The sequence below is a fragment of the Haliaeetus leucocephalus genome, unplaced genomic scaffold (genome assembly GCF_000737465.1).
Source record: "Haliaeetus leucocephalus isolate CR32 unplaced genomic scaffold, Haliaeetus_leucocephalus-4.0 Scaffold161, whole genome shotgun sequence".
Lineage (NCBI taxonomy): Eukaryota > Metazoa > Chordata > Aves > Accipitriformes > Accipitridae > Haliaeetus > Haliaeetus leucocephalus.
The window spans coordinates 557,899-570,364 of record NW_010972597.1 but is presented as its reverse complement, the minus strand read 5'-3'; positions in this window follow the sequence as shown (position 1 = coordinate 570,364).

The following is a 12,466-nucleotide window of genomic DNA, read 5'->3' as shown; positions in this document are numbered from 1 at the left end:
GATAAAATGTCAGTGCTCTTTTCCTTTCAGAAGAAAAGCCTGTCTTCTCACCCACAGATCTAGCCTGGGAGTCTCCTCTTCCCCCATGTCCTGAACAAACTGTTGGACCACTGCTAATGCAACCATGCTCTGTCTTCCTGCATCTCGCTGGCAGGAGCTGGTCCAACCAGCCACAGCTCCACTTAATGCCCTCCTGACACGCTTCTACAGACTGTGCTGCTGCTCCTCTCAGCTCCCCCAAATTGTGCTGGGAGCCCATGATCCCAAGGCCTTCTTGCCTCTGGGCTCTACCACCAGCTTTAAGACTGCAGCCCACCTCCTGGACTGGAAATAAATGGTATGTGTATGTGATTGTTCATACTGGGTACATGACCTGCAGCAATGCATGCAGGCAAAATGGAGATATATGAGAAGCAACATCACCAGTATGTTCAGAGGGACAAGCTCCGATGGCATACATGCATGTCGATATTCAGAGAAGTAGCCCTCAGTGCATGCAGTGGCAACCAGCTCAATGAAACTTAACATGAACCAAAAAGAAAAAAACATCTTGACAACACAAACCCTTGGCAAAATGAAACCAGTTTGAAAGCCCAGCTGCAAAAAATATGGCCAATAACAATTTTAATTCTCTTGTGATGAGTAAAGTCTCCTGGCACCTAGCAAGCAGTTGACATCAAGCCAGCAGAAGTCATGAAGGACATTGAATAATCCCGTGGTTTGCGGTGACGTCAGCAGGTGTGACCATTCTGGAGCCAGAAAGCAGGCAGCAGCCTCCTGAGATGCCTAACAATAATAACAGACCCCTTCTGGTACTCCATGAGTAGGCAACTGTGGAGCTAGTCTTGTGTCGTGGTTTAACCCCAGCCAGCAACTAAGCACCATGCAGCTGCTCACTGACTTCCCCCCCCCCCCCCACCTGCAGTGGGATGGGGGAGAGAATCAGGAAAAAAAAAAGTAAAACTTGTGGGTTGAGATAAGAACAGTTTAACAGAACAGAAAGGAAGAAACTAATAATGATAATGATAACACTAATAAAATGACAGTAATAATAATAAAAGGATTGGAATATATAAAACAAGTGATGCACAATGCAATTGTTCGCCACTCGCTTTCAGATGCCCAGTTAGTTCCCGAGCAGCGATCCGCCCCTCCCGGCCATCTCCCCCCAGTTTATATACTGGGCATGATGTCACATGGTATGGAATATCCCTTTGGCCAGTTTGGGTCAGCTGCCCTGGCTGTGTCCTGTGCCAACTCCTTGTGCCCCTCCAGCCTTCTTGTTGGCTGGGCATGAGAAGCTGAAAAATCCTTGACTTTAGACTAAACACTACCGAGCAACAACTGAAAACATCAGTGTGTTATCAACATTATTCTCATACTGAACCCAAAACATAACAGTATACCAGCTACTAGAAAGACAGTTAACTCTATCCCAGCCGAAATCAGGACATCTTGGCAGCTCCTGAACCGGTGTAGTGGGTACAAACTATACCATTTCCCAGATAAGTTTGCAGCAGCTGGTTGAGCTTCTGAACTGAGATAATCCCTGAAGCCCACCTGCTGCTCCTGCAAACACCAAAGCTGGGGGGGTGGGGGGGTGGGGGTGGAGTACAACACTGCAGTAAGCACAAGAGCTGAGCAATACCTTTCTTTGTGGAAGATACCCAGTGAGCAAGTGTCTTCCCTGGCTCTTCTAAAGGCTCTAGCACTTTCAAAGGGAAGGCTGCAAGCCGTGGTTGCAATCCATGAATATGATCTCTGAAATTTAGTTATTTTTTTGAAGTGTGCTAGCCTTCTCTTGCAGGAACTCCAGCTTTCATTTCCCCTTCTGCTCCCTTGTCTATTAAACCAGAGAATATATGTTACTGTAGGTAAGGTAAAAACTACTTAAAATGGTTTGTGATCTACTAAAAATCTAGGAAGTTTTATCTAGCATTTTGGGGAACCATGTGAAGTATTGTCTAAAAGTTGCTTGGTCTACTGAAGGTTTGATGTGGCTTGAGCAATGCAGCAAAAAACAGTTGCTGCACTTTTAGTCTTTAATGAATGGAGGGCCATATATCTCACTCATTCAGCTCATATGCCAGCAATGACAGACTTCTTCAGTGTGTTACGTTGTTGCTCAATACCTTATGCAGCCACTCAGGGTTTAGAAGGACTGCACCCGATACCTTATTAATTCAAACAGCATGGTGCCAGCCTCAGATTAAGGCGAACTAGGGACCTCATGCAGTGTCAGTGGTTTGTTTGCATTGTTTTCTATGCCAACAGCTGTGAACATTTTCTCTGGACAGGAGTGATGAAACTTCCTCTAGTTGGGTTCTCGCTGATGACCAAATGAGAAGTGGCACATGGCCATATTGCTTCACATTGATAGACAAAAAAAGCCTGCAAGTATATTTGTTTGCTTAAGGGTTTTCTTTCCTGATGTGATTATGCATTTTTTTCTATGCTTTTGCAATATCAGGGATGTCAATTCCTCTTATTTCTTACTGTTGATGGAATACTTGTAAAGCACCGAAAAGGTGCCTAACATACAGATATGACTCACGACTCTAACTCTGATTGCCAGTTGCCAGCCCTGAATAATTCCCAGGTTCATTTTCCTGTGCTCCCCCTACATACAACTCTTTAGGATACACAGATCTTTGATATGAGCTCCCAAGCCACCTGCTCTCTCCTCACCTGCTGCTCTTTCTCTCTTGGCATGAAATGTCTGGCTAAGGCTACTGGCCTGAAGGACCTAACAGCTGCTGAACTGGGTTATTATCCACAAAGAAAGGAGCTAGGGAAATAGAAAGACCAGTCAGTTGTATTTTTTTCCCCTCCAAGCGAGGAACATTCATGAGAGTAAAAGGCAAGAAAAGAAACTTTGTTTGAATTGCTGGTTTTGTGTCTTACCTCCCTCAAGAGTGATCAATCTATATGGCTTCTGCCAGCCCAAAGCTAATTCTTAGTACTCAATAAAATAGAGTTTTTCCTCTATACCAACAGAGACCTCCTGTTAACTCGCCCCAAAGTTGTATTAGCTGTTTCTGCTATGTCTTTTGCAAGGCTCCATAGCCTGTGTTCAGCTTGTGTTTTATCACATTCACCATGTCCCTATCCAAGATGCAGCCTGTGCTTTTCTCTCCTCCACACCACCTCTTGTTACCTTGGGATGAAACTCTTTTATTTCTTGGTGTTTTTCCTTCCACATGGTTGTATTAAAAAGTCCTTTGATTGAATGGGCCCATGGCCAAGTAATTCAGCCCACACCATATGAGTGATGGTGGTAGGTACTGCCCTGTAGCCTGTAAGGATTTTTGCAGGAGTTGAGCCAACTGGAAGTATTGTGCTGCCCTTTGGCACAGCTGTCAGACAGTACAGTAGCACAGTGCGATTATTATTAATTGTATCCTTTTCTTCCCTCTCTATCCTCTTCCTTCTTACAAAAAAACAAGATTTAGTCTGAGTACCACAATGTATCCATAAGACCTGGTGGACTTTGGTGTAAGAATATTTCTTAGGGACTCATTCAACAGCTCCTGCTTAAACTCTTGTTTCCCTTCCCCTCCCATGATGGAACACTCTTACTTCTCCCTTCAGTGGCTTCCCTCTCTCCTCTAGCAAATGCCCTTTGAGCAAGCCAATTGGCATTGCAGAAGAGCAAGCCTGGACCAAAGAAGTTTCCACACTTCTGATTTAGGAAATAGAGATTAGAAGAGTCATCAGCCCAGAGCAACAAGCAGGAGGGTTTAGCTGTCGGCTAGATCAGTGGTCTCCAAAGTAGAGTGCATGCACCCCATGGGGTGTGCAAGATGATCCATTGAGGTGCAGGAAGAAAATACTATAACTTCAGTACTACATGTATATAATGTATAAATAAATAAATATACATCTACTGGGGATGTGTGCTCAAAATTTTCTTACTGATAGGGGTATGCAATCAAAAAAGTTTGGAGACCACTGATCTACATTACCACAACACGCCTCCCCTCCCAGGCTGGTCTGCCTGGAGGGTCTTAGCTCTACATTTGCAGTCGAAGGAGCCAACACCACCAGCCATTGCAAGTGTACTTTAAACTTGGCTATAAACAGAAAGACCTCAGAGGCAGGAGGGCCACATGAAAAAAAGATGACCAGGGAGAGACCTCTGATGACCTGGTTTCTGCATATACACAAGCTAGAGGCTATTATTTGCCCTGTGGACAAGCAGAGCTCCAAGGGTCGGCATGAGTCAATGTTTGCCAAGCGCTTGTTTTCTGTTTTGAAGGTGATCCTCTGAAGTCCTGAGCATGGACACTGACAGATGGTGATCTCTGGTACAGTGAATGTGTATGTAGGAGTGTTTTCCAGTATAAGAACATACATTTTAGTACCATTCAGAAAGCAATACTTGCGCTGTATATAAAGGGCAATAGATATTTTGCCCCATTAATATGGACATTTGCATACTTGCAGTTTGCTGTTGTGTTAGGCAGTGCTTCTGCATTCATACTCAGTCTCTCATCTTAATGAAAATAAAGCATGTGAAGCCAAAGAAAGCAAATATCTGTCCACTGATGATTTAGGGACATGGATGTATTTTTGTGTGTATGTGTTTTGGAGACACTTCTATTTTTCTTACCACTATGTAGGTGTGCGGTTACAGGGTAAGAGAAGAGTAGTGTCTTTCCAGGTTTGAGCAGCTGGGTGCCACTTCTAAACAACTGACATTTTAAAGTCATTATCATTAGGTTTCAGAGTTAAATGACCTAGTTGTAAGGATAGGGGCAGTGCACACCTTCTGCCACTCTGAAAGAGGCAGAATAGACACTGCTATGACCAGAGATTGTAGTGCAGCTGTAAGATCAAGTACTTTGAAGAGCACTTTGAAGTCCATTGAAAAGCACTTTGCTAGTTCTGAAGGCATCACCATGGAGCAAAGGCGCAGAAGGACGTACCAGGGCCGAAGAAAAGGTAACGGATACAACCAGCAGCTGGTGATGGTCTGTTCTGCACTGTTTGTGTGAAGAGGTCTTTGGGAGGGTATAGATATCAAAGGAGATCCATTTGCCATGACACCAGCAGGCTGAGGAACCTCGCAAACAGCCCAGGCTGCAGTATGAAACTCAGATCGCTTTGTAACCGTGTTGCAGAGTGGGGGTGGGACACTTAAAAAACATCCCAGCTTGTCTCAGAAATGTGCAAGTCTGTGGGGCAATGAGCAAGTCTCCCCTGCCAGCATGCTCCCACATTATGCTGTCCCCTCGGACCGCCTCATGTTTATTAGCAGCTGCTTTGCTGAGATGTGCAGGAGAGCTGGTGCAGCGGGAGGAGGTGGTCGTGGTGCGGAGTCCCTCTCCACCCCGCCGTGCTCCTCATTTCTACCTGCATCCAGCGCACACCTTCCTGCCTGTGTGTGTGTGTGCGTGTGTGTGCGTGTGTGTTTGGGAGCAGCCTGGAGCACACGGAGTGCTGCAGCTTTACTGCCCAGTAGTGGGGCACGTTCCCTGCCAGCAGATGCTGGTGTGAAGGCAAACGAACACTCCTTAGCCAGCTGCTGAGCATGGCTTGTGGAGTGCAGGGTGGCACGTGCATGAATGGAACATGGTTTCTTTGCTTCTAGGATGGGGTCAAGTCCAGAAGAGAAGGTCTAAGAAAGCCTTAAGGGATCCGGCTGAGTGCTGGTCTTGGGGCTTTACAGAGTGACTTCAGCTCTGTCGCCAAAGTGGCATGAGGGTGGGCTTATATCAAAGACATTCATTTTGGCTAACAGGATAGCAATAGGTTAATCAAGCAGAAAAAACAGTGAGGAAAAGAAACTTTAACCCTTCTCTGCTTCCTTGCAGGGTCTGGAAAGGGGAGTCAGTCCCTAAGGCACCCCTGGACTTGTGCATGTACCTCCTTGTCTAGCCTGCTTTCCAGCCAGTCCAACCCCCCCACTAGTGTTCAGGCAATCTTCTTCCACCACCCCACTCCTTCTTTGAGGCTTTTGGTAGTCCTGGGGTTTCCTGGGTGGAGCCTGGGAAACCCACAGTGTCCTGGGCAGGCTGGAGAGGAAACTGTCATATGGCACCCAGAGTGTCCCCCGCCGTAACTGCTGCCTCCTGCTGCCCTTTCCCCTGCCAGCCCCAGGGAAATTTCTGAATCCCTTTGCTGTGATATGCCTCCCACATGGAAGGGGAAAAATCCTTAATCAGCTCAGTTAATGTTAAACAGATTGTTATTTAGGAAACTAAGCACCAGAAAGTATGTTACTGGTTAACTGCCCTCTCTTGCCCTGGCTGTACCTGAACTCAGGAGGAGACTGGCATGATGCATTGCTGTCCTCCAGCTTATGCGGACACTGCATGGACCCCTGTTCAAAAAGATGTAAGTGTTCGTGGGCGTGCTGTGTCATTAGAGCAGCTACCGTGTTATTCCATCAGTGCTTCCACTGTTTAGACTGCTGTGTGATTTGTTTGGGTTCATTTTTCTTTTTTCAAAAAAATCTACAAGTACAGACTGTGATGGCTTGTTAATAATACAGTGCCTCTTTCTATGGAGGGATGCCTCAGAGCTTGTCTGAATCCAGTCAAAAGGCTTTTTTTTTTTTTAATAACTAGCTTTATTTTGAAGCACAGCAAACCAAACCACATGTGCTCCATGCTGAGTTCATTTGTTTAGGCTTCTGTTCACCTCACATTTTAATATCGAAGCTATAAACCCTGGAGTGGAAAGGTGGTGGGCAGAATGATATCTTGCAGAAATGCCACCAGACATGAGACTGACAGCAACACTGCCAGGCATTGCTGTAATGATCTTTGTTTCTTTGAGTCATGCAAATAGCTATAGCCTCTTCCTTCTGTGCCCGTCTAAGGCAAGAAGGCTGATGGTTCAATGGATGCTACTGTTAAGGCAGCAAGTAGAGAGAAAACAACACAAAATTCATTAGCAAATCCATTACTTGCACACACACAAGCTAGAAAAAGTAAAAAATCAACAGCAACATTCACAGAGCATTCAGTCAGCTCTGGCTTCAGCTGCACGTAATCTTCAGGTGTTCTTGGCATAGGATCAAGGTCCTGGTTTGTGGTGTGAGGAGGGAGGGAGGGAGAAGGATTGAAGCAGGACGCCCTGTATTTGACTTGAATACGTTGCACTCAAAATCAGGTGTGGTGCAAAGTCTGCCGCTTATTTGATTGGGAAAGTTGCTTGATTCCTTATTGTGGCTGGTCTCTTCAAGCAGGACAAACCCTGCTTTCAGCATAAAGGATACAGGCTCAAGTTCCAGGTTATTTTTTTTAAGCACTTAATCCCTCAAGTTGAAAATCCTCCTGGCATAGCTCTAGGGAAAGATGGGATTGGGCGACTACTCTCACTACTTTTTTTTTCTTTTCTGAATGGCGGTTCCCTGTTCTCTGCCACCCCACTCTGCAACCCACTTTTTTTCACTGTTTGGATTCTTGCTTATGTTGCTTTTCCAGCTTTACTTTCTGGAGGGATTGTCTCTTGTTCCCAAATGCATCCTTTGCATCAGCTTGGGCTGTCCTTCAAAAAGGGAAGCAGCCAGTGGAAAGCATTCTGGTGTGAGTCAGATATCCTTATGGATGAGCTAAACACAGCAGAGCAGAAACCAGGTCAACAGTAGCTCTCACGCAAATTTAGCTATATCCCTGGCAGGGCACTTCTGATCTGTCTCTCTCCCAACCCTTCTACTTCCCTGTATGGCCACACCTATGCCAGAAGGAGAGGCGTGCTTAATATCTTTGTGTGGACAAGGCAGGTTGTATTGACCAGTCAAAGCATGTTTCGCTTTCCCTTAGGAAAAATTCATCAGTTAACGCACTGGAAACTTGTCCCTTCTCCTTTTCCACCCCCATTAGTGAGAACAAAGCCTGTCTGCTATTCTTCAGGATGGCATTTTAGGAGTGAGGACCGGCTCTTGTGTGTGGCTGTACAGTACCCATCAGACATGTTCCATGCCTGTTCAGCAAGCACACTACAAACCCGAAGTAGAAAACAACCATATGCTACCCCTTTGTGGTGATGTTGGAGTCACTGCATCATGAGAAATCCAAATGCTAGAACAGCCAAGAAGTGTGAATTTGGGCCCTTGGGAATTGGAATGAATTTATATTGTAAGCTCCAGTTCTGGTTTTATTATATATCCCTAGGGTATATGATGGCACCATTGCCTACTGGAGTGTATACCAGGCCACATCAGTGGAGTGTAGCTGCCAACTGCAGCCCAGAGATGAGCTATGACAGCACTCTCACCCAGTCTTCACATGGCGCAACATCTGCCATGGATGAACCATGCATCTGTACTTGGCTAAGAGATTTTCCAGGTTGCAGTGTGGTAGCAGGGTAACATGGTGGGACTGTGGTTAGAAACTTCTCAAGAGCTGCTTTCTCCCTTGTGCCATGGCCTAAAGGAAATTTTAACAGTTTGCTGGCACCCCCTTTCTGCCCTACTTCTTGCACAGTCTGTGGCTCTCTTCAGTCCCAGGTTCCCTCCGCTCTCAGCTGTACTTTCTCTTCGGCTCCATCAAGGATGATGAGCCTAGCAAGGAGCTGCACCAGGAAGCAATGCTAGCCAGCAACGAGAAAGATAGTGAAGTACAGGATGTTGCAACACATTGTGCCATGATGTCAGGTACAATATATGTCTGATAATACACTGCTAGAAATGTCTTTCATGCTGCTTCTTAGCTGTGAGGAGTTAATGTATGTTTTAACTTGTGCTTCAGAGATTCCCATGGCTTCAGAGAGGCAGGATTTCTGGCAGAGCATGATATCCATTTTTCATGATGAAGCTGCAGTAACATGATGCCAGTGGGACAGCTCTAGGAGTCTGAACATAACTGGAGCATCATGACGGGTCCTGCAGATGCACAGAGAAGATAATTTTTAGCTGTTTGCATGTATTTAATTCTTTATAATAATTCAAAATGCAGTCAATTTGACGGTCTCTCCCTATGACCAATTCTTTAATTTGGTGCACATTGCTACAATTGTATTACGTGAGAATCTTGGCTTTAAAATAAGTTTATAAAGAGCATTTGGAATTATAATTATGAAATTTGACTTTTAAGTGACAGCTGTCAGTGGATGGGAACTGCTGTGCTCAAACATGAGGAGTTCAGCTCACTGAAATTGAGATATGCTTATCCACATTTCCATGTTTGGGAGCACTTTTGTTTCACATCTCCAGACATTTCCTCACATATACCAAAGCCATTTTAAAATGATTCTCATGCAGTATCTTGATTGAGGAAGCTAGAATGCTCAGAAAAGACTCAAAATTACAAGAGCTGGTCAGACTCACGATTTAGTGGGACTGAATTCTGGGCTGGGAAAGATGCAAGACCAGAAAGGAACCATGGCCAAATCCCTTCAAGACTGTCATGCCAAAGCCAGCCACTGTAGAGCTGGCTGCAGGTACTAGTCCTGCTGGAGAAGGGCTCTCCTTCCCCAACTAAAATGTCCTTCATTTCAGCCTAGGGCTCCTCGCTAGGGAAACCTGCACTCCTGCAGTGTGTGCTGCCTCAGTTCCACAGACCAATAGTGCCTACTCCAGCACTGAAATTTTGGAGAGAATGTAGTTCCTAAGGAATGTATTTGCTTATCACACCATTGTCTTTAATAAAATAGCTCCAAAGAATCAGCATGGACTGTTTTTTCACAATGTGATTTTTATTAGTAATTTATTCAGCCTAGCAGATGCCAGCATGCAAACTATGCAAAGAGCAAATCTCTTCCTCCAAGTGTAAATATTTACAGACCATATTCAATGGTATTTAGTACTCTGCAAGCATATTGTCAACATTTCTATCCAGACTCTTCCCTAATCACAGCCTGAGAGTTGGCAGAGGCATGTCCTCTGTGAAAAGATGGTTATGGAAAAAAATGATAGCAGGCTGAATAAGTTCTTGGCTTAATTAGACTGGAGTTATACCGGAGGTGGGAGGTGAATCTGGCCCACGCCAAGCTAAAACTCTGTTATAGGAGCTTGTACCTACCACATGCAGAGTTGGAGGGATGACACTTGTAGGGGGACAGCTCTCCCAAGCAGCCTGGGAACCTCTCTTGGCACTGGACGAAAAGGGCCATTACAATGCAGGGCAGGGAGGTTCAACCTTCCATGTGTTTTAAGGGATGTAGTTCCACCTTTTCTTAGACATAATAGGAGATGTGTGACTATTCTTTGCATTGCGTCTACCGGCTAAATTTATCTGAATAGTCCAGAACAGCAAATATTCCCTATCCCAATCAACATCTGTTCTTAAAACAGAGATGTGTTATTTCTTAAATGCAGACCTGCCTTTTGGTCTCTAGCTCAGTCAGTGCAAAACCCCTGAATGAGTTAACATCTGGGACATAGCTTGACTATATTGGAGCCATTCCTGTTTAAACTAATATCCTAAAATCTCCTTCCTGCACCTCCAGCCCAATCCCTTTGATAGCATTTCATTACATCCCATAACCTCTGCTCTCCTGACAATGTGGAATAAATACAAACTGAAAGCTCAATGGTGGTTTAGCCCTCATTTATATTCTATGAAAACCTGCTATTGCAAGCATGTCTTAGAACCCCAGCTTTTCACACGAGGCATGTAAAGTTGCAAAGATCTCTAAACACTTCAAAATTATGTTTGTCCTCTGGGATTGTCAAAGGAAACAGACTAACCTGTTGACATTCCTCGTGCATCATAGGGAGAGAAGTGAGCACGGGCACATTCGTGACATCCTGTTCTCTTTGTTTGCGTGATCACAGCTTTTATTCAGTGCCTGTATTTTCCCATTCCACATCTGGGCTTCTCCATGTGCATTTCTTTTTCCTCCTGAGACTGTTTTCCCAGAAATGTGCTCGTTCCCCACTACACCAAGCCTTAGGGCCATGTGCCCTCCTCCTTTGCTCAACAGCTTCACATTATTTCCTCCATCGTTGTGCTTGGTCCTGCCAGATAATCTGTTCTACAGCAGACAGTCCTTCTCCCCCCTTCAACTGTCTCTTCTAATTCTCTTAAATTGCAGAACTTCCTTCTCCCTTCCTCCTTCTCTGGAAAGGAGGGGAGGGAATATTTCAGTAGATGTCAGTATCCTACATGAATGATGGAAGGATATATCTATAGAATATATACAAACAGACAGGCTTTAAATTGAGTCCTTAATGTGGAGTGCTGGCCAGCTCTGCATTTTGTCTGCTTTTAATTAACTGATGGACCAGCGTTACAACTCCTCCTCCTCATTGCTTATTTCAAAAAGCAAATGTGTGTGTTCTAAAATTACATTGGGATGCGTGAATGATTTCAGCATCACTTTCATCTATGGCCAGATTAGAAGTAGCAGCGGAAATCCTTAAACGATTTGAGGTAGCAAGGGCTCCTTCTTCACCTGTTCAATGCCACAATCACTATGTAAAGCATCTCACAATACGGACTGTGCCTGTGCGTGCACAGTGCTGTTTTCTGCACCTTTTTTTTGATTACTCTTCTTTGGGCAATCTGGAAATAACCCGAAGGACCTCAATTCAGAAGATGGTGTGCTTGCTCTAAAATGGGCACCCATGGCTTAAAGGAAGTCCTGCACCTTTGGCCATTTCATGGAGCTGGCTCCATGCTTCAGAATGTGGGTCAGACACTTGTATCATATGTGTGTCTGTACATGCATGTATATAACGTGGTATAGAAAAGCTTCAAAGCTCCACAGCTGCTAGAGTTTGCCCCAAGCAGCTGTGGGCTGCTGCATGCAAACTTTTGGCATAGGCAGCAGCACTAAAACCAGTAAAACAAATCAACAAGGAGCTGATTTCTGCTGTTTGATTCAGTAATTCAGCAGCATTCTCTACTTAAACAATGCTGTTGACAGTGGACTATCATGTCTAGTAAACCAGAGACTTGCATAGTTTAGGGATTACACGGGAAAAGTTATGCCTCGATTACGGTGGAGTTATCTGTGTTCTTCATAGTCCAGGGTAGCAAGAAGCTGTTGCCCTGTACATTTTTCTGGTTTTCCCCCCTTGGTGGCAATTATGAAAATTTGGACCGAACCAACCCAGCCACCAATACTCTGCTCGTCGCAAAAAATCCCGTGACGTCTGGTCACAGAAGACACGGGCAAAATGCGTTGGTATTAAACCCCAGTTTTGCCAAAAAGACACTCCTGCTGCTGTGCTGCAGGTTGCAGAAGATGGCGGACGCTGGAGTTCGTGTCACGAAGATTCAGAACAAAAATACTTCATCTGACTACAGGTTCTCACTGGCGCATCCTAGGCCGAACTCTAAACCCCACGGATCTCAAGCTCATCTCTGGCGCACATTTAGGGTAATTAATACAGAGTTAAGTGCAACCGGGGCCATTTCTGGCTCGGTGTAGCGGTAGGGAGCCGGCAGTCCGGCTCCCGCTGCCGCTCAGGCCGCGCTCGGGACCGGCGGGCCCGCAGCGAAGGCGGCAAAGCTCTCCCTGAGCAGACGGGGGCGGTACTGGCCGGCCCGGCCGGGGCTCGGGCAGGCGG